The sequence below is a fragment of the Oncorhynchus nerka genome, linkage group LG25, assembly GCF_034236695.1.
Source record: "Oncorhynchus nerka isolate Pitt River linkage group LG25, Oner_Uvic_2.0, whole genome shotgun sequence".
NCBI lineage: Eukaryota > Metazoa > Chordata > Actinopteri > Salmoniformes > Salmonidae > Oncorhynchus > Oncorhynchus nerka.
Genome location: NC_088420.1, coordinates 12,720,786 through 12,744,173, shown reverse-complemented (window position 1 = coordinate 12,744,173; position 23,388 = coordinate 12,720,786).

Genomic DNA, 23,388 nt, shown 5'->3' with positions numbered 1-23,388 from the left:
AGACCTGTGTTTTCCTCAATTAGACCTGTGTTTTCCTCATGAGACCTGTGTTTTCCTCATTAGACCTGTGTTTTCCTCATTAGACCTGTGTTTTCCTCAATTAGACCTGTGTTTTCCTCATTAGACCTGTGTTTTCCTCATTAGACCTGTGTTTTCCTCAATTAGACCTGTGTTTTCCTCATTAGACCTGTGTTTTCCTCAATTAGACCTGTGTTTTCCTCATGAGACCTGTGTTTTCCTCATTAGACCTGTGTTTTCCTCATTAGACCTGTGTTTTCCTCAATTAGACCTGTGTTTTCCTCATTAGACCTGTGTTTTCCTCAATTAGACCTGTGTTTTCCTCAATAGACCTGTGTTTTCCTCATTAGACCTGTGTTTTCCTCAATTAGACCTATGTTTTCCTCATTATACCTGTGTTTTCCTCATTATACCTGTTTTCCTCATTAGACCTGTGTTTTCCTCAATTAGACCTGTGTTTTCCTCATTAGACCTGTGTTTTCTTCAATTAGACCTGTGTTTTCCTCATTAGACCTGTGTTTTCCTCAATTAGACCTGTGTTTTCCTCATGAGACCTGTGTTTTCCTCATGAGACCTGTGTTTTCCTCAATTAGACCTGTGTTTTCCTCATGAGACCTGTGTTTTCCTCATTAGACCTGTGTTTTCCTCATTAGACCTGTGTTTTCCTCAATTAGACCTGTGTTTTCCTCATTAGACCTGTGTTTTCCTCATTAGACCTGTGTTTTCCTCAATTAGACCTGTGTTTTCCTCATGAGACCTGTGTTTTCCTCAATTAGACCTGTGTTTTCCTCATGAGACCTGTGTTTTCCTCATTAGACCTGTGTTTTCCTCAATTAGACCTATGTTTTCCTCATTATACCTGTGTTTTCCTCATTATACCTGTTTTCCTCATTAGACCTGTGTTTTCCTCAATTAGACCTGTGTTTTCCTCATTAGACCTGTGTTTTCTTCAATTAGACCTGTGTTTTCCTCATGAGACCTGTGTTTTCCTCAATTAGACCTGTGTTTTCCTCATGAGACCTGTGTTTTCCTCATTAGACCTGTGTTTTCCTCAATTAGACCTGTGTTTTCCTCATTAGACCTGTGTTTTCTTCAATTAGACCTGTGTTTTCCTCAATTAGACCTGTGTTTTCCTCACGAGACCTGTGTTTTCCTCATTAGACCTGTTTTCCTCATTAGACTTGTGTTTTCCTCAATTAGACCTGTGTTTTCCTCATTAGACCTGTGTTTTCCTCATTAGACCTGTATTTTCCTCATGAGACCTGTGTTTTCCTCAATTAGACCTGTGTTTTCCTCAATTAGACCTGTGTTTTCCTCGTTATACCTGTGTTTTCCTCATTATACCTGTGTTTTCCTCATTAGACCTGTGTTTTCCTCATTATACCTGTGTTTTCCTCATGAGACCTGTGTTTTCCTCATTAGACCTGTGTTTTCCTCATTATACCTGTGTTTTCCTCATTATACCTGTGTTTTCCTCATTATACCTGTTTTCCTCATTAGACCTGTGTTTTCCTCAATTAGACCTGTGTTTTCCTCATGAGACCTGTGTTTTCCTCATTAGACCTGTGTTTTCCTCATTGGACCTGTGTTTTCCTCATTATACCTGTGTTTTCCTCAATTAGACCTGTATTTTCCTCATGAGAGCTGTGTTTTCCTCAATTAGACCTGTGTTTTCCTCATGAGACCTGTGTTTTCCTCATTAGACCTGTGTTTTCCTCATTAGACCTGTGTTTTCCTCATTAGACCTGTGTTTTCCTCATTAGACCTGTGTTTTCCTCATGAGACCTGTGTTTTCCTCATTAGACCTGTGTTTTCCTCATTAGACCTGTGTTTTCCTCATTAGACCTGTGTTTTCCTCATTATACCTGTGTTTTCCTCATGAGACCTGTGTTTTCCTCATTAGACCTGTGTTTTCCTCATTATACCTGTGTTTTCCTCATTAGACCTGTGTTTTCCTCAATTAGACCTGTGTTTTCCTCATGAGACCTGTGTTTTCCTCAATTAGACCTGTGTTTTCCTCATGAGACCTGTGTTTTCCTCATTAGACCTGTGTTTTTTTGGACCTGTGTTTTCCTCATTAGACCTGTGTTTTCCTCAATTAGACCTATGTTTTCCTCATTAGACCTGTGTTTTCCTCAATTAGACCTGTGTTTTCCTCAATTAGACCTGTGTTTTCCTCAATTAGACCTGTGTTTTCCTCATGAGACCTGTGTTTTCCTCATTAGACCTGTGTTTTCCTCATTAGACCTGTGTTTTCCTCATTAGACCTGTGTTTTCCTCAATTAGACCTGTGTTTTCCTCATTAGACCTGTGTTTTCCTCAATTAGACCTGTGTTTTCCTCATGAGACCTGTGTTTTCCTCAATTAGACCTGTGTTTTCCTCATGAGACCTGTGTTTTCCTCATTAGACCTGTGTTTTCCTCATTAGACCTGTGTTTTCCTCAATTAGACCTGTGTTTTCCTTTTACCTGTGTTTTCCTCATTATACCTGTGTTTTCCATGAGACCTGTGTTTTCCTCATTAGACCTGTGTTTTCCTCATTAGACCTGTGTTTTCCTCATTAGACCTGTGTTTTCCTCATTATACCTGTGTTTTCCTCATTATACCTGTGTTTTCCTCATTAGACCTGTGTTTTCCTCATTATACCTGTGTTTTCCTCATTAGACCTGTGTTTTCCTCAATTAGACCTGTGTTTTCCTCATTAGACCTGTGTTTTCCTCATTAGACCTGTGTTTTCCTCATTAGACCTGTGTTTTCCATTAGACCTGTGTTTTCCTCATGAGACCTGTGTTTTCCTCATTAGACCTGTGTTTTCCTCATTAGACCTGTGTTTTCCTCATTAGACCTGTGTTTTCCTCATTATACCTGTGTTTTCCTCATGAGACCTGTGTTTTCCTCATTAGACCTGTGTTTTCCTCATTATACCTGTGTTTTCCTCATTAGACCTGTGTTTTCCTCAATTAGACCTGTGTTTTCCTCATGAGACCTGTGTTTTCCTCAATTAGACCTGTGTTTTCCTCATGAGACCTGTGTTTTCCTCATTAGACCTGTGTTTTCCTCATTGGACCTGTGTTTTCCTCATTAGACCTGTGTTTTCCTCAATTAGACCTATGTTTTCCTCATTAGACCTGTGTTTTCCTCAATTAGACCTGTGTTTTCCTCAATTAGACCTGTGTTTTCCTCAATTAGACCTGTGTTTTCCTCATGAGACCTGTGTTTTCCTCATTAGACCTGTGTTTTCCTCATTAGACCTGTGTTTTCCTCATTAGACCTGTGTTTTCCTCAATTAGACCTGTGTTTTCCTCATTAGACCTGTGTTTTCCTCAATTAGACCTGTGTTTTCCTCATTAGACCTGTGTTTTCCTCATTAGACCTGTGTTTTCCTCATTAGACCTGTGTTTTCCTCATTAGACCTGTGTTTTCCTCATTAGACCTGTGTTTTCCTCATTAGACCTGTGTTTTCCTCATTATACCTGTGTTTTCCTCATTATACCTGTGTTTTCCTCATGAGACCTGTGTTTTCCTCATTAGACCTGTGTTTTCCTCATTATACCTGTGTTTTCCTCATTAGACCTGTGTTTTCCTCATTAGACCTGTGTTTTCCTCATTAGACCTGTGTTTTCCTCATTAGACCTGTGTTTTCCTCAATTAGACCTGTGTTTTCCTCATTAGACCTGTGTTTTCCTCAATTAGACCTGTGTTTTCCTCAATTATACCTGTGTTTTCCTCATCATACCTGTGTTTTCCTCATTAGACCTGTGTTTTCCTCATTAGACCTGTGTTTTCCTCATTAGACCTGTGTTTTCCTCAATTAGACCTGTGTTTTCCTCATTAGACCTGTGTTTTCCTCATTAGACCTGTGTTTTCCTCAATTAGACCTGTGTTTTCCTCAATTAGACCTGTGTTTTCCTCATTAGACCTGTGTTTTCCTCATTAGACCTGTGTTTTCCTCAATTAGACCTGTGTTTTCCTCATTAGACCTGTGTTTTCCTCATTAGACCTGTGTTTTCCTCAATTAGACCTGTGTTTTCCTCATTAGACCTGTGTTTTCCTCAATTAGACCTGTGTTTTCCTCATGAGACCTGTGTTTTCCTCATTATACCTGTGTTTTCCTCATTAGACCTGTGTTTTCCTCATTATACCTGTGTTTTCCTCATTAGACCTGTGTTTTCCTCATTATACCTGTGTTTTCCTCATTAGACCTGTGTTTTCCTCATTAGACCTGTGTTTTCCTCATTATACCTGTTTTCCTCATTACACCTGTGTTTTCCTCAAATAGACCTGTGTTTTCCTCATGAGACCTGTGTTTTCCTCATTAGACCTGTGTTTTCCTCATGAGACCTGTGTTTTCCTCATTAGACCTGTGTTTTCCTCAATTAGACCTGTGTTTTCCTCATTAGACCTGTGTTTTCCTCAATTAGACCTGTGTTTTCCTCATTAGACCTGTGTTTTCCTCAATTAGACCTGTGTTTTCCTCATTAGACCTGTGTTTTCCTCATTAGACCTGTGTTTTCCTCAATTAGACCTGTGTTTTCCTCATGAGACCTGTGTTTTCCTCAATTAGACCTGTGTTTTCCTCATGAGACCTGTGTTTTCCTCAATTAGACCTGTGTTTTCCTCATTAGACCTGTGTTTTCCTCAATTAGACCTGTGTTTTCCTCATTATACCTGTGTTTTCCTCATTATACCTGTGTTTTCCTCATGAGACCTGTGTTTTCCTCATTAGACCTGTGTTTTCCTCATTATACCTGTGTTTTCCTCATTAGACCTGTGTTTTCCTCATTATACCTGTGTTTTCCTCATTATACCTGTGTTTTCCTCATTAGACCTGTGTTTTCCTCAATTAGACTTGTGTTTTCCTCATTAGACCTGTGTTTTCCTCAATTAGACCTGTGTTTTCCTCAATTATACCTGTGTTTTCCTCATCATACCTGTGTTTTCCTCATTAGACCTGTGTTTTCCTCATTAGACCTGTGTTTTCCTCATTAGACCTGTGTTTTCCTCAATTAGACCTATGTTTTCCTCATTAGACCTGTGTTTTCCTCATTAGACCTGTGTTTTCCTCAATTAGACCTGTGTTTTCCTCAATTAGACCTGTGTTTTCCTCATTAGACCTGTGTTTTCCTCATTAGACCTGTGTTTTCCTCATTAGACCTGTGTTTTCCTCATTAGACCTGTGTTTTCCTCATTAGACCTGTGTTTTCCTCAATTAGACCTGTGTTTTCCTCATTAGACCTGTGTTTTCCTCATTAGACCTGTGTTTTCCTCATTATACCTGTTTTCCTCATTAGACCTGTGTTTTCCTCAATTAGACCTGTGTTTTCCTCATTAGACCTGTGTTTTCTTCAATTAGACCTGTGTTTTCCTCATTAGACCTGTGTTTTCCTCATTAGACCTGTGTTTTCCTCAATTAGACCTGTGTTTTCCTCATTATACCTGTGTTTTCCTCAATTAGACCTGTGTTTTCCTCATTAGACCTGTGTTTTCCTCATTAGACCTGTGTTTTCCTCATTAGACCTGTGTTTTCCTCATTAGACCTGTGTTTTCCTCAATTAGACCTGTGTTTTCCTCATTAGACCTGTGTTTTCCTCATTAGACCTGTGTTTTCCTCATTAGACCTGTGTTTTCCTCAATTAGACCTGTGTTTTCCTCATTAGACCTGTGTTTTCCTCATTATACCTGTGTTTTCCTCATTAGACCTGTGTTTTCCTCATTAGACCTGTGTTTTCCTCATTATACCTGTGTTTTCCTCATTAGACCTGTGTTTTCCTCATTTACCTGTGTTTTCCTCATTAGACCTGTGTTTTCCTCAATTAGACCTGTGTTTTCCTCATTAGACCTGTGTTTTCCTCAATTAGACCTGTGTTTTCCTCATTATACCTGTGTTTTCCTCATTAGACCTGTGTTTTCCTCATTAGACCTGTGTTTTCCTCATTAGACCTGTGTTTTCCTCATTATACCTGTGTTTTCCTCATTAGACCTGTGTTTTCCTCATTATACCTGTGTTTTCCTCATTATACCTGTGTTTTCCTCATTAGACCTGTGTTTTCCTCAATTAGACCTGTGTTTTCCTCATTAGACCTGTGTTTTCCTCATTAGACCTGTGTTTTCCTCAATTATACCTGTGTTTTCCTCATTATACCTGTGTTTTCCTCATTAGACCTGTGTTTTCCTCATTAGACCTGTGTTTTCCTCATTAGACCTGTGTTTTCCTCATTAGACCTGTGTTTTCCTCATTAGACCTGTGTTTTCCTCATTAGACCTGTGTTTTCCTCAATTAGACCTGTGTTTTCCTCAATTAGACCTGTGTTTTCCTCATTAGACCTGTGTTTTCCTCATTAGACCTGTGTTTTCCTCATTAGACCTGTGTTTTCCTCAATTAGACCTGTGTTTTCCTCATTAGACCTGTGTTTTCTTCAATTAGACCTGTGTTTTCCTCAATTAGACCTGTGTTTTCCTCATTAGACCTGTGTTTTCCTATTAGACCTGTGTTTTCCTCATGAGACCTGTGTTTTCCTCATTAGACCTGTGTTTTCCTCATTAGACCTGTGTTTTCCTCAATTAGACCTGTGTTTTCCTCATTAGACCTGTGTTTTCCTCAATTAGACCTGTGTTTTCCTCAATAGACCTGTGTTTTCCTCATTAGACCTGTGTTTTCCTCAATTAGTGTTTTCCTCATTATACCTGTGTTTTCCTCATTATACCTGTTTTCCTCATTAGACCTGTGTTTTCCTCAATTAGACCTGTGTTTTCCTCATTAGACCTGTGTTTTCTTCAATTAGACCTGTGTTTTCCTCATTGAGACCTGTGTTTTCCTCAATTAGACCTGTGTTTTCCTCATGAGACCTGTGTTTTCCTCATTAGACCTGTGTTTTCCTCAATTAGACCTGTGTTTTCCTCATGAGACCTGTGTTTTCCTCATTAGACCTGTGTTTTCCTCATTAGACCTGTGTTTTCCTCAATTAGACCTGTGTTTTCCTCATTAGACCTGTGTTTTTTCCTGTGTTTTCCTCAATTAGACCTGTGTTTTCCTCATGAGACCTGTGTTTTCCTCAATTAGACCTGTGTTTTCCTCATGAGACCTGTGTTTTCCTCATTAGACCTGTGTTTTCCTCAATTAGACCTGTGTTTTCCTCATTATACCTGTGTTTTCCTCATTATACCTGTGTTTTCCTCATTAGACCTGTGTTTTCCTCAATTAGACCTGTGTTTTCCTCATTAGACCTGTGTTTTCTTCAATTAGACCTGTGTTTTCCTCATGAGACCTGTGTTTTCCTCAATTAGACCTGTGTTTTCCTCATGAGACCTGTGTTTTCCTCATTAGACCTGTGTTTTCCTCAATTAGACCTGTGTTTTCCTCATTAGACCTGTGTTTTCTTCAATTAGACCTGTGTTTTCCTCAATTAGACCTGTGTTTTCCTCACGAGACCTGTGTTTTCCTCATTAGACCTGTGTTTTCCTCATTAGACCTGTGTTTTCCTCAATTAGACCTGTGTTTTCCTCATTAGACCTGTGTTTTCCTCATTAGACCTGTGTTTTCCTCATTAGACCTGTGTTTTCCTCAATTAGACCTGTGTTTTCCTCAATTAGACCTGTGTTTTCCTCATTAGACCTGTGTTTTCCTCATTATACCTGTGTTTTCCTCATTAGACCTGTGTTTTCCTCATTATACCTGTGTTTTCCTCATTAGACCTGTGTTTTCCTCATTAGACCTGTGTTTTCCTCATTATACCTGTGTTTTCCTCATTATACCTGTGTTTTCCTCATTATACCTGTTTTCCTCATTAGACCTGTGTTTTCCTCAATTAGACCTGTGTTTTCCTCATTAGACCTGTGTTTTCCTCATTAGACCTGTGTTTTCCTCATTGGACCTGTGTTTTCCTCATTATACCTGTGTTTTCCTCAATTAGACCTGTATTTTCCTCATGAGACCTGTGTTTTCCTCAATTAGACCTGTGTTTTCCTCATGAGACCTGTGTTTTCCTCATTAGACCTGTGTTTTCCTCATTGGACCTGTGTTTTCCTCAATTAGACCTGTGTTTTCCTCAATTAGACCTGTGTTTTCCTCATGAGACCTGTGTTTTCCTCATTAGACCTGTGTTTTCCTCATTAGACCTGTGTTTTCCTCATTAGACCTGTGTTTTCCTCATTATACCTGTGTTTTCCTCATGAGACCTGTGTTTTCCTCATTAGACCTGTGTTTTCCTCATTATACCTGTGTTTTCCTCATTAGACCTGTGTTTTCCTCAATTAGACCTGTGTTTTCCTCATTAGACCTGTGTTTTCCTCATTAGACCTGTGTTTTCCTCATTAGACCTGTGTTTTCCTCATTAGACCTGTGTTTTCCTCATTAGACCTGTGTTTTCCTCATTAGACCTGTGTTTTCCTCAATTAGACCTGTGTTTTCCTCATTAGACCTGTGTTTTCCTCAATTAGACCTGTGTTTTCCTCATTATACCTGTGTTTTCCTCATTATACCTGTGTTTTCCTCATTAGACCTGTGTTTTCCTCATTATACCTGTGTTTTCCTCATGAGACCTGTGTTTTCCTCATTAGACCTGTGTTTTCCTCATTATACCTGTGTTTTCCTCATTAGACCTGTGTTTTCCTCATTATATCATTAGACCTGTGTTTTCCTCAATTAGACCTGTGTTTTCCTCATGAGACCTGTGTTTTCCTCACGAGACCTGTGTTTTCCTCATTAGACCTGTGTTTTCCTCAATTAGACCTGTGTTTTCCTCAATTAGACCTGTGTTTTCCTCATGAGACCTGTGTTTTCCTCATTAGACCTGTGTTTTCCTCATTAGACCTGTGTTTTCCTCATTAGACCTGTGTTTTCCTCATTAGACCTGTGTTTTCCTCATTAGACCTGTGTTTTCCTCAATTAGACCTGTGTTTTCCTCATTAGACCTGTGTTTTCCTCATTAGACCTGTGTTTTCCTCATTAGACCTGTGTTTTCCTCATTAGACCTGTGTTTTCCTCATTATACCTGTGTTTTCCTCATTAGACCTGTGTTTTCCTCATTAGACCTGTGTTTTCCTCATTATACCTGTGTTTTTTTAGACCTGTGTTTTCCTCAATTAGACCTGTGTTTTCCTATTAGACCTGTGTTTTCCTCAATTAGACCTGTGTTTTCCTCATTAGACCTGTGTTTTCCTCATTAGACCTGTGTTTTCCTCAATTAGACCTGTGTTTTCCTCATTAGACCTGTGTTTTCCTCATTAGACCTGTGTTTTCCTCATTAGACCTGTGTTTTCCTCATTAGACCTGTGTTTTCCTCAATTAGACCTGTGTTTTCCTCAATTAGACCTGTGTTTTCCTCATGAGACCTGTGTTTTCCTCATTAGACCTGTGTTTTCCTCATTAGACCTGTGTTTTCCTCATTAGACCTGTGTTTTCCTCAATTAGACCTGTGTTTTCCTCATTAGACCTGTGTTTTCCTCAATTAGACCTGTGTTTTCCTCATGAGACCTGTGTTTTCCTCAATTAGACCTGTGTTTTCCTCATGAGACCTGTGTTTTCCTCAATTAGACCTGTGTTTTCCTCATTAGACCTGTGTTTTCCTCAATTAGACCTGTGTTTTCCTCATTAGACCTGTGTTTTCCTCATTATACCTGTGTTTTCCTCATGAGACCTGTGTTTTCCTCATTAGACCTGTGTTTTCCTCATTATACCTGTGTTTTCCTCATTAGACCTGTGTTTTCCTCATTATACCTGTGTTTTCCTCATTATACCTGTGTTTTCCTCATTAGACCTGTGTTTTCCTCAATTAGACCTGTGTTTTCCTCATTAGACCTGTGTTTTCCTCAATTAGACCTGTGTTTTCCTCATTAGACCTGTGTTTTCCTCATCATACCTGTGTTTTCCTCATTAGACCTGTGTTTTCCTCATTAGACCTGTGTTTTCCTCATTAGACCTGTGTTTTCCTCAATTAGACCTATGTTTTCCTCATTAGACCTGTGTTTTCCTCATTAGACCTGTGTTTTCCTCAATTAGACCTGTGTTTTCCTCAATTAGACCTGTGTTTTCCTCATGAGACCTGTGTTTTCCTCATTAGACCTGTGTTTTCCTCATTAGACCTGTGTTTTCCTCATTAGACCTGTGTTTTCCTCATTAGACCTGTGTTTTCCTCAATTAGACCTGTGTTTTCCTCATGAGACCTGTGTTTTCCTCAATTAGACCTGTGTTTTCCTCATGAGACCTGTGTTTTCCTCATTATACCTGTGTTTTCCTCATTAGACCTGTGTTTTCCTCATTATACCTGTGTTTTCCTCATTAGACCTGTGTTTTCCTCATTATACCTGTGTTTTCCTCATTAGACCTGTGTTTTCCTCATTATACCTGTTTTCCTCATTACACCTGTGTTTTCCTCAAATAGACCTGTGTTTTCCTCATGAGACCTGTGTTTTCCTCAATTAGACCTGTGTTTTTCCTCATGAGACCTGTGTTTTCCTCATTAGACCTGTGTTTTCCTCAATTAGACCTGTGTTTTCCTCATTATACCTGTGTTTTCCTCAATTAGACCTGTGTTTTCCTCATTAGACCTGTGTTTTCCTCAATTAGACCTGTGTTTTCCTCAATTAGACCTGTGTTTTCCTCATTAGACCTGTGTTTTCCTCAATTAGACCTGTGTTTTCCTCATTAGACCTGTGTTTTCCTCATTAGACCTGTGTTTTCCTCATTAGACCTGTGTTTTCCTCATTAGACCTGTGTTTTCCTCATTAGACCTGTGTTTTCCTCAATTAGACCTGTGTTTTCCTCATTAGACCTGTGTTTTCCTCATTATACCTGTGTTTTCCTCATTAGACCTGTGTTTTCCTCATTAGACCTGTGTTTTCCTCATTATACCTGTGTTTTCCTCATTAGACCTGTGTTTTCCTCATTATACCTGTGTTTTCCTCATTATACCTGTGTTTTCCTCATTCACCTGTGTTTTCCTCAATTAGACTTGTGTTTTCCTCATTAGACCTGTGTTTTCCTCAATTAGACCTGTGTTTTCCTCAATTATACCTGTGTTTTCCTCATTATACCTGTGTTTTCCTCATTAGACCTGTGTTTTCCTCATGAGACCTGTGTTTTCCTCATTAGACCTGTGTTTTCCTCAATTAGACCTGTGTTTTCCTCATTAGACCTGTGTTTTCCTCATTAGACCTGTGTTTTCCTCAATTAGACCTGTGTTTTCCTCAATTAGACCTGTGTTTTCCTCATGAGACCTGTGTTTTCCTCATTAGACCTGTGTTTTCCTCATTAGACCTGTGTTTTCCTCATTAGACCTGTGTTTTCCTCATTAGACCTGTGTTTTCCTCATTAGACCTGTGTTTTCCTCATTAGACCTGTGTTTTCCTCAATTAGACCTGTGTTTTCCTCATGAGACCTGTGTTTTCCTCATTATACCTGTGTTTTCCTCATTAGACCTGTGTTTTCCTCATTATACCTGTGTTTTCCTCATTAGACCTGTGTTTTCCTCATTATACCTGTGTTTTCCTCATTAGACCTGTGTTTTCCTCATTAGACCTGTGTTTTCCTCATTATACCTGTTTTCCTCATTAGACCTGTGTTTTCCTCAATTAGACCTGTGTTTTCCTCATTAGACCTGTGTTTTCCTCAATTAGACCTGTGTTTTCCTCATGAGACCTGTGTTTTCCTCATTAGACCTGTGTTTTCCTCAATTAGACCTGTGTTTTCCTCATTATACCTGTGTTTTCCTCAATTAGACCTGTGTTTTCCTCATGAGACCTGTGTTTTCCTCAATTAGACCTGTGTTTTCCTCATTAGACCTGTGTTTTCCTCATTAGACCTGTGTTTTCCTCAATTAGACCTGTGTTTTCCTCATTAGACCTGTGTTTTCCTCAATTAGACCTGTGTTTTCCTCATTAGACCTGTGTTTTCCTCAATTAGACCTGTGTTTTCCTCATTATACCTGTGTTTTCCTCATTATACCTGTGTTTTCCTCATTATACCTGTGTTTTCCTCATTAGACCTGTGTTTTCCTCATTATACCTGTGTTTTCCTCATTAGACCTGTGTTTTCCTCATTATACCTGTGTTTTCCTCATTAGACCTGTGTTTTCCTCAATTAGACCTGTGTTTTCCTCATTAGACCTGTGTTTTCCTCAATTAGACCTGTGTTTTCCTCATTATACCTGTGTTTTCCTCATTATACCTGTGTTTTCCTCATGAGACCTGTGTTTTCCTCATTAGACCTGTGTTTTCCTCATTATACCTGTGTTTTCCTCATTAGACCTGTGTTTTCCTCATTATACCTGTGTTTTCCTCATTATACCTGTGTTTTCCTCATTAGACCTGTGTTTTCCTCAATTAGACCTGTGTTTTCCTCATTAGACCTGTGTTTTCCTCAATTAGACCTGTGTTTTCCTCAATTATACCTGTGTTTTCCTCATCATACCTGTGTTTTCCTCATTAGACCTGTGTTTTCCTCATTAGACCTGTGTTTTCCTCATTAGACCTGTGTTTTCCTCAATTAGACCTATGTTTTCCTCATTAGACCTGTGTTTTCCTCATTAGACCTGTGTTTTCCTCAATTAGACCTGTGTTTTCCTCAATTAGACCTGTGTTTTCCTCATGAGACCTGTGTTTTCCTCATTAGACCTGTGTTTTCCTCATTAGACCTGTGTTTTCCTCAATTAGACCTGTGTTTTCCTCATTAGACCTGTGTTTTCCTCATTAGACCTGTGTTTTCCTCAATTAGACCTGTGTTTTCCTCATGAGACCTGTGTTTTCCTCATTAGACCTGTGTTTTCCTCAATTATACCTGTGTTTTCCTCATTAGACCTGTGTTTTCCTCAATTATACCTGTGTTTTCCTCATTAGACCTGTGTTTTCCTCAATTAGACCTGTGTTTTCCTCATTAGACCTGTGTTTTCCTCAATTAGACCTGTGTTTTCCTCATTATACCTGTGTTTTCCTCATTATACCTGTGTTTTCCTCATTAGACCTGTGTTTTCCTCATTATACCTGTGTTTTCCTCATTAGACCTGTGTTTTCCTCATTAGACCTGTGTTTTCCTCATTAGACCTGTGTTTTCCTCATTAGACCTGTGTTTTCCTCATTATACCTGTTTTCCTCATTAGACCTGTGTTTTCCTCAATTAGACCTGTGTTTTCCTCATTAGACCTGTGTTTTCCTCATTATACCTGTGTTTTCCTCATTATACCTGTGTTTTCCTCATTAGACCTGTGTTTTCCTCAATTAGACCTGTGTTTTCCTCATTAGACCTGTGTTTTCCTCATTAGACCTGTGTTTTCCTCATTAGACCTGTGTTTTCCTCAATTAGACCTGTGTTTTCCTCATTAGACCTGTGTTTTCCTCATTAGACCTGTGTTTTCCTCATTATACCTGTGTTTTCCTCATTATACCTGTGTTTTCCTCATTATACCTGTGTTTTCCTCATTAGACCTGTGTTTTCCTCATTATACCTGTGTTTTCCTCATTAGACCTGTGTTTTCCTCATTATACCTGTGTTTTCCTCATTAGACCTGTGTTTTCCTCAATTAGACCTGTGTTTTCCTCATTAGACCTGTGTTTTCCTCAATTAGACCTGTGTTTTCCTCATTATACCTGTGTTTTCCTCATTATACCTGTGTTTTCCTCATTAGACCTGTGTTTTCCTCATTAGACCTGTGTTTTCCTCATTATACCTGTGTTTTCCTCATTAGACCTGTGTTTTCCTCATTATACCTGTGTTTTCCTCATTATACCTGTGTTTTCCTCATTAGACCTGTGTTTTCCTCAATTAGACCTGTGTTTTCCTCATTAGACCTGTGTTTTCCTCAATTAGACCTGTGTTTTCCTCAATTATACCTGTGTTTTCCTCATCATACCTGTGTTTTCCTCATTAGACCTGTGTTTTCCCATTAGACCTGTGTTTTCCTCAATTAGACCTGTGTTTTCCTCATTAGACCTGTGTTTTCCTCATTAGACCTGTGTTTTCCTCAATTAGACCTGTGTTTTCCTCAATTAGACCTGTGTTTTCCTCATGAGACCTGTGTTTTCCTCATTAGACCTGTGTTTTCCTCATTAGACCTGTGTTTTCCTCAATTAGACCTGTGTTTTCCTCATTAGACCTGTGTTTTCCTCATTAGACCTGTGTTTTCCTCAATTAGACCTGTGTTTTCCTCATGAGACCTGTGTTTTCCTCAATTAGACCTGTGTTTTCCTCATTAGACCTGTGTTTTCCTCATTAGACCTGTGTTTTCCTCAATTAGACCTGTGTTTTCCTCATTAGACCTGTGTTTTCCTCAATTAGACCTGTGTTTTCCTCATTAGACCTGTGTTTTCCTCAATTAGACCTGTGTTTTCCTCATTAGACCTGTGTTTTCCTCATTATACCTGTGTTTTCCTCATTAGACCTGTGTTTTCCTCATTATACCTGTGTTTTCCTCATTAGACCTGTGTTTTCCTCATTATACCTGTGTTTTCCTCATTAGACCTGTGTTTTCCTCATTAGACCTGTGTTTTCCTCATTATACCTGTTTTCCTCATTAGACCTGTGTTTTCCTCAATTAGACCTGTGTTTTCCTCATGAGACCTGTGTTTTCCTCAATTAGACCTGTGTTTTCCTCATGAGACCTGTGTTTTCCTCATTAGACCTGTGTTTTCCTCATTGGACCTGTGTTTTCCTCATTATACCTGTGTTTTCCTCAATTAGACCTGTGTTTTCCTCATGAGACCTGTGTTTTCCTCAATTAGACCTGTGTTTTCCTCAATTAGACCTGTGTTTTCCTCATTATACCTGTGTTTTCCTCATTAGACCTGTGTTTTCCTCAAATAGACCTGTGTTTTCCTCATTAGACCTGTGTTTTCCTCAATTAGACCTGTGTTTTCCTCATGAGACCTGTGTTTTCCTCAATTAGACCTGTGTTTTCCTCATGAGACCTGTGTTTTCCTCATTAGACCTGTGTTTTCCTCAATTAGACCTGTGTTTTCCTCATTAGACCTGTGTTTTCCTCAATTAGACCTGTGTTTTCCTCATTATACCTGTGTTTTCCTCATTATACCTGTGTTTTCCTCATGAGACCTGTGTTTTCCTCATTAGACCTGTGTTTTCCTCATTATACCTGTGTTTTCCTCATTAGACCTGTGTTTTCCTCATTATACCTGTGTTTTCCTCATTATACCTGTGTTTTCCTCATTAGACCTGTGTTTTCCTCAATTAGACCTGTGTTTTCCTCATTAGACCTGTGTTTTCCTCAATTAGACCTGTGTTTTCCTCAATTATACCTGTGTTTTCCTCATCATACCTGTGTTTTCCTCATTAGACCTGTGTTTTCCTCATTAGACCTGTGTTTTCCTCATTAGACCTGTGTTTTCCTCAATTAGACCTATGTTTTCCTCATTAGACCTGTGTTTTCCTCATTAGACCTGTGTTTTCCTCAATTAGACCTGTGTTTTCCTCAATTAGACCTGTGTTTTCCTCATGAGACCTGTGTTTTCCTCATTAGACCTGTGTTTTCCTCAATTAGACCTGTGTTTTCCTCATTAGACCTGTGTTTTCCTCATTAGACCTGTGTTTTCCTCAATTAGACCTGTGTTTTCCTCATGAGACCTGTGTTTTCCTCAATTAGACCTGTGTTTTCCTCATGAGACCTGTGTTTTCCTCATTATACCTGTGTTTTCCTCATTAGACCTGTGTTTTCCTCATTATACCTGTGTTTTCCTCATTAGACCTGTGTTTTCCTCATTATACCTGTGTTTTCCTCATTAGACCTGTGTTTTCCTCATTAGACCTGTGTTTTCCTCATTATACCTGTTTTCCTCATTACACCTGTGTTTTCCTCAAATAGACCTGTGTTTTCCTCATGAGACCTGTGTTTTCCTCAATTAGACCTGTGTTTTCCTCATGAGACCTGTGTTTTCCTCATTAGACCTGTGTTTTCCTCAATTAGACCTGTGTTTTCCTCATTATACCTGTGTTTTCCTCAATTAGACCTGTGTTTTCCTCATGAGACCTGTGTTTTCCTCAATTAGACCTGTGTTTTCCTCAATTAGACCTGTGTTTTCCTCATTAGACCTGTGTTTTCCTCAATTAGACCTGTGTTTTCCTCATTAGACCTGTGTTTTCCTCAATTAGACCTGTGTTTTCCTCATTAGACCTGTGTTTTCCTCAATTAGACCTGTGTTTTCCTCATTATACCTGTGTTTTCCTCATTATACCTGTGTTTTCCTCATTATACCTGTGTTTTCCTCATTAGACCTGTGTTTTCCTCATTATACCTGTGTTTTCCTCATTAGACCTGTGTTTTCCTCATTATACCTGTGTTTTCCTCATTAGACCTGTGTTTTCCTCAATTAGACCTGTGTTTTCCTCATTAGACCTGTGTTTTCCTCAATTAGACCTGTGTTTTCCTCATTATACCTGTGTTTTCCTCATTATACCTGTGTTTTCCTCATGAGACCTGTGTTTTCCTCATTAGACCTGTGTTTTCCTCATTATACCTGTGTTTTCCTCATTAGACCTGTGTTTTCCTCATTATACCTGTGTTTTCCTCATTATACCTGTGTTTTCCTCATTAGACCTGTGTTTTCCTCAATTAGACCTGTGTTTTCCTCATTAGACCTGTGTTTTCCTCAATTAGACCTGTGTTTTCCTCAATTATACCTGTGTTTTTCATCATACCTGTGTTTTCCTCATTAGACCTGTGTTTTCCTCATTAGACCTGTGTTTTCCTCATTAGACCTGTGTTTTCCTCAATTAGACCTGTGTTTTCCTCATTAGACCTGTGTTTTCCTCATTAGACCTGTGTTTTCCTCAATTAGACCTGTGTTTTCCTCAATTAGACCTGTGTTTTCCTCATGAGACCTGTGTTTTCCTCATTAGACCTGTGTTTTCCTCATTAGACCTGTGTTTTCCTCAATTAGACCTGTGTTTTCCTCATTAGACCTGTGTTTTCCTCATTAGACCTGTGTTTTCCTCAATTAGACCTGTGTTTTCCTCATGAGACCTGTGTTTTCCTCATTAGACCTGTGTTTTCCTCAATTAGACCTGTGTTTTCCTCATTAGACCTGTGTTTTCCTCATTAGACCTGTGTTTTCCTCATTAGACCTGTGTTTTCCTCAATTAGACCTGTGTTTTCCTCATTAGACCTGTGTTTTCCTCAATTAGACCTGTGTTTTCCTCATTATACCTGTGTTTTCCTCATTATACCTGTGTTTTCCTCATTAGACCTGTGTTTTCCTCATTATACCTGTGTTTTCCTCATTAGACCTGTGTTTTCCTCATTATACCTGTGTTTTCCTCATTAGACCTGTGTTTTCCTCATTAGACCTGTGTTTTCCTCATTATACCTGTTTTCCTCATTACACCTGTGTTTTCCTCAAATAGACCTGTGTTTTCCTCATGAGACCTGTGTTTTCCTCATTATACCTGTGTTTTCCTCATTATACCTGTGTTTTCCTCATTAGACCTGTGTTTTCCTCAATTAGACCTGTGTTTTCCTCATTAGACCTGTGTTTTCCTCAATTAGACCTGTGTTTTCCTCATTATACCTGTGTTTTCCTCATTATACCTGTGTTTTCCTCATTAGACCTGTGTTTTCCTCATTAGACCTGTGTTTTCCTCATTATACCTGTGTTTTCCTCATTAGACCTGTGTTTTCCTCATTAGACCTGTGTTTTCCTCAATTAGACCTGTGTTTTCCTCATTAGACCTGTGTTTTCCTCATTAGACCTGTGTTTTCCTCATTAGACCTGTGTTTTCCTCATTAGACCTGTGTTTTCCTCATTAGACCTGTGTTTTCCTCATTAGACCTGTGTTTTCCTCATTATACCTGTGTTTTCCTCATTAGACCTGTGTTTTCCTCATTAGACCTGTGTTTTCCTCATTAGACCTGTGTTTTCCTCATGAGACCTGTAGACCTGTGTTTTCCTCATTAGACCTGTGTTTTCCTCATTAGACCTGTGTTTTCCTCAATTAGACCTGTGTTTTCCTCATTAGACCTGTGTTTTCCTCAATTAGACCTGTGTTTTCCTCATTAGACCTGTGTTTTCCTCATTATACCTGTGTTTTCCTCATTAGACCTGTGTTTTCCTCATTAGACCTGTGTTTTCCTCAATTAGACCTGTGTTTTCCTCATTAGACCTGTGTTTTCCTCATTAGACCTGTGTTTTCCTCATTAGACCTGTGTTTTCCTCATTAGACCTGTGTTTTCCTCATTAGACCTGTGTTTTCCTCATTAGACCTGTGTTTTCCTCAATTAGACCTGTGTTTTCCTATTAGACCTGTGTTTTCCTCATTAGACCTGTGTTTTCCTCATTAGACCTGTGTTTTCCTCATTAGACCTGTGTTTTCCTCAATTAGACCTGTGTTTTCCTCATTAGACCTGTGTTTTCCTCAATTAGACCTGTGTTTTCCTCAATTAGACCTGTGTTTTCCTCATTAGACCTGTGTTTTCCTCATTAGACCTGTGTTTTCCTCATTAGACCTGTGTTTTCCTCATTAGACCTGTGTTTTCCTCAATTAGACCTGTGTTTTCCTCATTAGACCTGTGTTTTCCTCAATTAGACCTGTGTTTTCCTCATTGAGACCTGTGTTTTCCTCATTAGACCTGTGTTTTCCTCAATTAGACCTGTGTTTTCCTCATTAGACCTGTGTTTTCCTCAATTAGACCTGTGTTTTCCTCATTAGACCTGTGTTTTCCTCATTAGACCTGTGTTTTCCTCATTAGACCTGTGTTTTCCTCATTAGACCTGTGTTTTCCTCATTATACCTGTGTTTTCCTCATTAGACCTGTGTTTTCCTCATTAGACCTGTGTTTTCCTCATTATACCTGTGTTTTCCTCATTAGACCTGTGTTTTCCTCATTAGACCTGTGTTTTCCTCATTAGACCTGTGTTTTTTTAGACCTGTGTTTTCCTCATTAGACCTGTGTTTTCATCATTAGACCTGTGTTTTCCTCATTAGACCTGTGTTTTCCTCATTAGACCTGTGTTTTCCTCATTAGACCTGTGTTTTCCTCATTAGACCTGTGTTTTCCTCATTAGACCTGTGTTTTCCTCATTAGACCTGTGTTTTCCTCAATTAGACCTGTGTTTTCCTCAATTAGACCTGTGTTTTCCTCATTAGACCTGTGTTTTCCTCACCTGTGTTTTATTAGACCTGTGTTTTCCTCATTAGACCTGTGTTTTCCTCATTAGACCTGTGTTTTCCTCAATTAGACCTGTGTTTTCCTCATTAGACCTGTGTTTTCCTCATTAGACCTGTGTTTTCCTCATTAGACCTGTGTTTTCCTCATTAGACCTGTGTTTTCCTCATTAGACCTGTGTTTTCCTCATTAGACCTGTGTTTTCCTCATTAGACCTGTGTTTTCCTCATTAGACCTGTGTTTTCCTCATTAGACCTGTGTTTTCCTCATTAGACCTGTGTTTTCCTCACCTGTGTTTTATTAGACCTGTGTTTTCCTCAATTAGACCTGTGTTTTCCTCATTAGACCTGTGTTTTCCTCATTAGACCTGTGTTTTCCTCATTAGACCTGTGTTTTCCTCAATTAGACCTGTGTTTTCCTCATTAGACCTGTGTTTTCCTCAATTAGACCTGTGTTTTCCTCAATTAGACCTGTGTTTTCCTCATTAGACCTGTGTTTTCCTCATTAGACCTGTGTTTTCCTCATTAGACCTGTGTTTTCCTCAATTAGACCTGTGTTTTTCATTAGACCTGTGTTTTCCTCATTAGACCTGTGTTTTCCTCATTAGACCTGTGTTTTCCTCATTAGACCTGTGTTTTCCTCATTATACCTGTGTTTTCCTCATTAGACCTGTGTTTTCCTCATTATACCTGTGTTTTCCTCATTAGACCTGTGTTTTCCTCATTAGACCTGTGTTTTCCTCATTAGACCTGTGTTTTCCTCAATTAGACCTGTGTTTTCCTCATTAGACCTGTGTTTTCCTCAATTAGACCTGTGTTTTCCTCATTAGACCTGTGTTTTCCTCATTAGACCTGTGTTTTCCTCATTAGACCTGTGTTTTCCTCATTAGACCTGTGTTTTCCTCATTAGACCTGTGTTTTCCTCATTAGACCTGTGTTTTCCTCATTATACCTGTGTTTTCCTCATTATACCTGTTTTCCTCATTAGACCTGTGTTTTCCTCAATTAGACCTGTGTTTTCCTCATTAGACCTGTGTTTTCCTCAATTAGACCTGTGTTTTCCTCATTATACCTGTGTTTTCCTCATTAGACCTGTGTTTTCCTCATTAGACCTGTGTTTTCCTCATTAGACCTGTGTTTTCCCATTAGACCTGTGTTTTCCTCAATTAGACCTGTGTTTTCCTCATTAGACCTGTGTTTTCCTCATTAGACCTGTGTTTTCCTCAATTAGACCTGTGTTTTCCTCAATTAGACCTGTGTTTTCCTCATGAGACCTGTGTTTTCCTCATTAGACCTGTGTTTTCCTCATTAGACCTGTGTTTTCCTCATTAGACCTGTGTTTTCCTCATTATACCTGTGTTTTCCTCATTAGACCTGTGTTTTCCTCATTAGACCTGTGTTTTCCTCATGAGACCTGTGTTTTCCTCATTAGACCTGTGTTTTCCTCATTATACCTGTGTTTTCCTCATTATACCTGTGTTTTCCTCATTAGACCTGTGTTTTCCTCATTAGACCTGTGTTTTCCTCATTAGACCTGTGTTTTCCTCATTAGACCTGTGTTTTCCTCATTAGACCTGTGTTTTCCTCATTTTACCTGTGTTTTCCTCATTAGACCTGTGTTTTCCTCATTAGACCTGTGTTTTCCTCATTAGACCTGTGTTTTCCTCATTAGACCTGTGTTTTCCTCATTATACCTGTGTTTTCCTCATTAGACCTGTGTTTTCCTCATTAGACCTGTGTTTTCCTCATTAGATGTTTTCCTCATTAGACCTGTGTTTTCCTCAATTAGACCTGTGTTTTCCTCATTATACCTGTGTTTTCCTCATTAGACCTGTGTTTTCCTCATTAGACCTGTGTTTTCCTCATTAGACCTGTGTTTTCCTCAATTAGACCTGTGTTTTCCTCATTAGACCTGTGTTTTCCTCATTATACCTGTGTTTTCCTCATTAGACCTGTGTTTTCCTCATTAGACCTGTGTTTTCCTCATTAGACCTGTGTTTTCCTCATTAGACCTGTGTTTTCCTCATTAGACCTGTGTTTTCCTCATTAGACCTGTGTTTTCCTCATTAGACCTGTGTTTTCCTCATTAGACCTGTGTTTTCCTCAATTAGACCTGTGTTTTCCTCAATTAGACCTGTGTTTTCCTCATGAGACCTGTGTTTTCCTCATTAGACCTGTGTTTTCCTCATTAGACCTGTGTTTTCCTCAATTAGACCTGTGTTTTCCTCATTAGACCTGTGTTTTCCTCATTAGACCTGTGTTTTCCTCAATTAGACCTGTGTTTTCCTCATTAGACCTGTGTTTTCCTCATTAGACCTGTGTTTTCCTCAATTATACCTGTGTTTTCCTCATTAGACCTGTGTTTTCCTCAATTATACCTGTGTTTTCCTCATTAGACCTGTGTTTTCCTCAATTAGACCTGTGTTTTCCTCATTAGACCTGTGTTTTCCTCAATTAGACCTGTGTTTTCCTCATTATACCTGTGTTTTCCTCATTATACCTGTGTTTTCCTCATTAGACCTGTGTTTTCCTCATTAGACCTGTGTTTTCCTCATTAGACCTGTGTTTTCCTCATTATACCTGTGTTTTCCTCATTAGACCTGTGTTTTCCTCATTAGACCTGTGTTTTCCTCATTAGACCTGTGTTTTCCTCATTAGACCTGTGTTTTCCTCAATTAGACCTGTGTTTTCCTCATGAGACCTGTGTTTTCCTCATTAGACCTGTGTTTTCCTCATTATACCTGTGTTTTCCTCATTAGACCTGTGTTTTCCTCAATTAGACCTGTGTTTTCCTCATTAGACCTGTGTTTTCCTCAATTAGACCTGTGTTTTCCTCATTATACCTGTGTTTTCCTCATTATACCTGTGTTTTCCTCATTAGACCTGTGTTTTCCTCATTATACCTGTGTTTTCCTCATTAGACCTGTGTTTTCCTCATTATACCTGTGTTTTCCTCATTAGACCTGTGTTTTCCTCAATTAGACCTGTGTTTTCCTCATTAGACCTGTGTTTTCCTCAATTAGACCTGTGTTTTCCTCATTATACCTGTGTTTTCCTCATTATACCTGTGTTTTCCTCATGAGACCTGTGTTTTCCTCATTAGACCTGTGTTTTCCTCATTATACCTGTGTTTTCCTCATTAGACCTGTGTTTTCCTCATTATACCTGTGTTTTCCTCATTATACCTGTGTTTTCCTCGTTAGACCTGTGTTTTCCTCAATTAGACCTGTGTTTTCCTCATTAGACCTGTGTTTTCCTCAATTAGACCTGTGTTTTCCTCAATTATACCTGTGTTTTCCTCATCATACCTGTGTTTTCCTCATTAGACCTGTGTTTTCCTCATTAGACCTGTGTTTTCCTCAATTAGACCTATGTTTTCCTCATTAGACCTGTGTTTTCCTCATTAGACCTGTGTTTTCCTCAATTAGACCTGTGTTTTCCTCAATTAGACCTGTGTTTTCCTCATGAGACCTGTGTTTTCCTCATTAGACCTGTGTTTTCCTCATTAGACCTGTGTTTTCCTCAATTAGACCTGTGTTTTCCTCATTAGACCTGTGTTTTCCTCATTAGACCTGTGTTTTCCTCAATTAGACCTGTGTTTTCCTCATGAGACCTGTGTTTTCCTCAATTAGACCTGTGTTTTCCTCATGAGACCTGTGTTTTCCTCATTAGACCTGTGTTTTCCTCAATTATACCTGTGTTTTCCTCATTAGACCTGTGTTTTCCTCAATTAGACCTGTGTTTTCCTCATTAGACCTGTGTTTTCCTCAATTAGACCTGTGTTTTCCTCATTATACCTGTGTTTTCCTCATTATACCTGTGTTTTCCTCATTAGACCTGTGTTTTCCTCATTATACCTGTGTTTTCCTCATTAGACCTGTGTTTTCCTCATTATACCTGTGTTTTCCTCATTAGACCTGTGTTTTCCTCATTAGACCTGTGTTTTCCTCATTATACCTGTTTTCCTCATTACACCTGTGTTTTCCTCAAATAGACCTGTGTTTTCCTCATGAGACCTGTGTTTTCCTCAATTAGACCTGTGTTTTCCTCATGAGACCTGTGTTTTCCTCATTAGACCTGTGTTTTCCTCATTCGACCTGTGTTTTCCTCATTATACCTGTGTTTTCCTCAATTAGACCTGTGTTTTCCTCATGAGACCTGTGTTTTCCTCAATTAGACCTGTGTTTTCCTCAATTAGACCTGTGTTTTCCTCATTATACCTGTGTTTTCCTCATTAGACCTGTGTTTTCCTCAAATAGACCTGTGTTTTC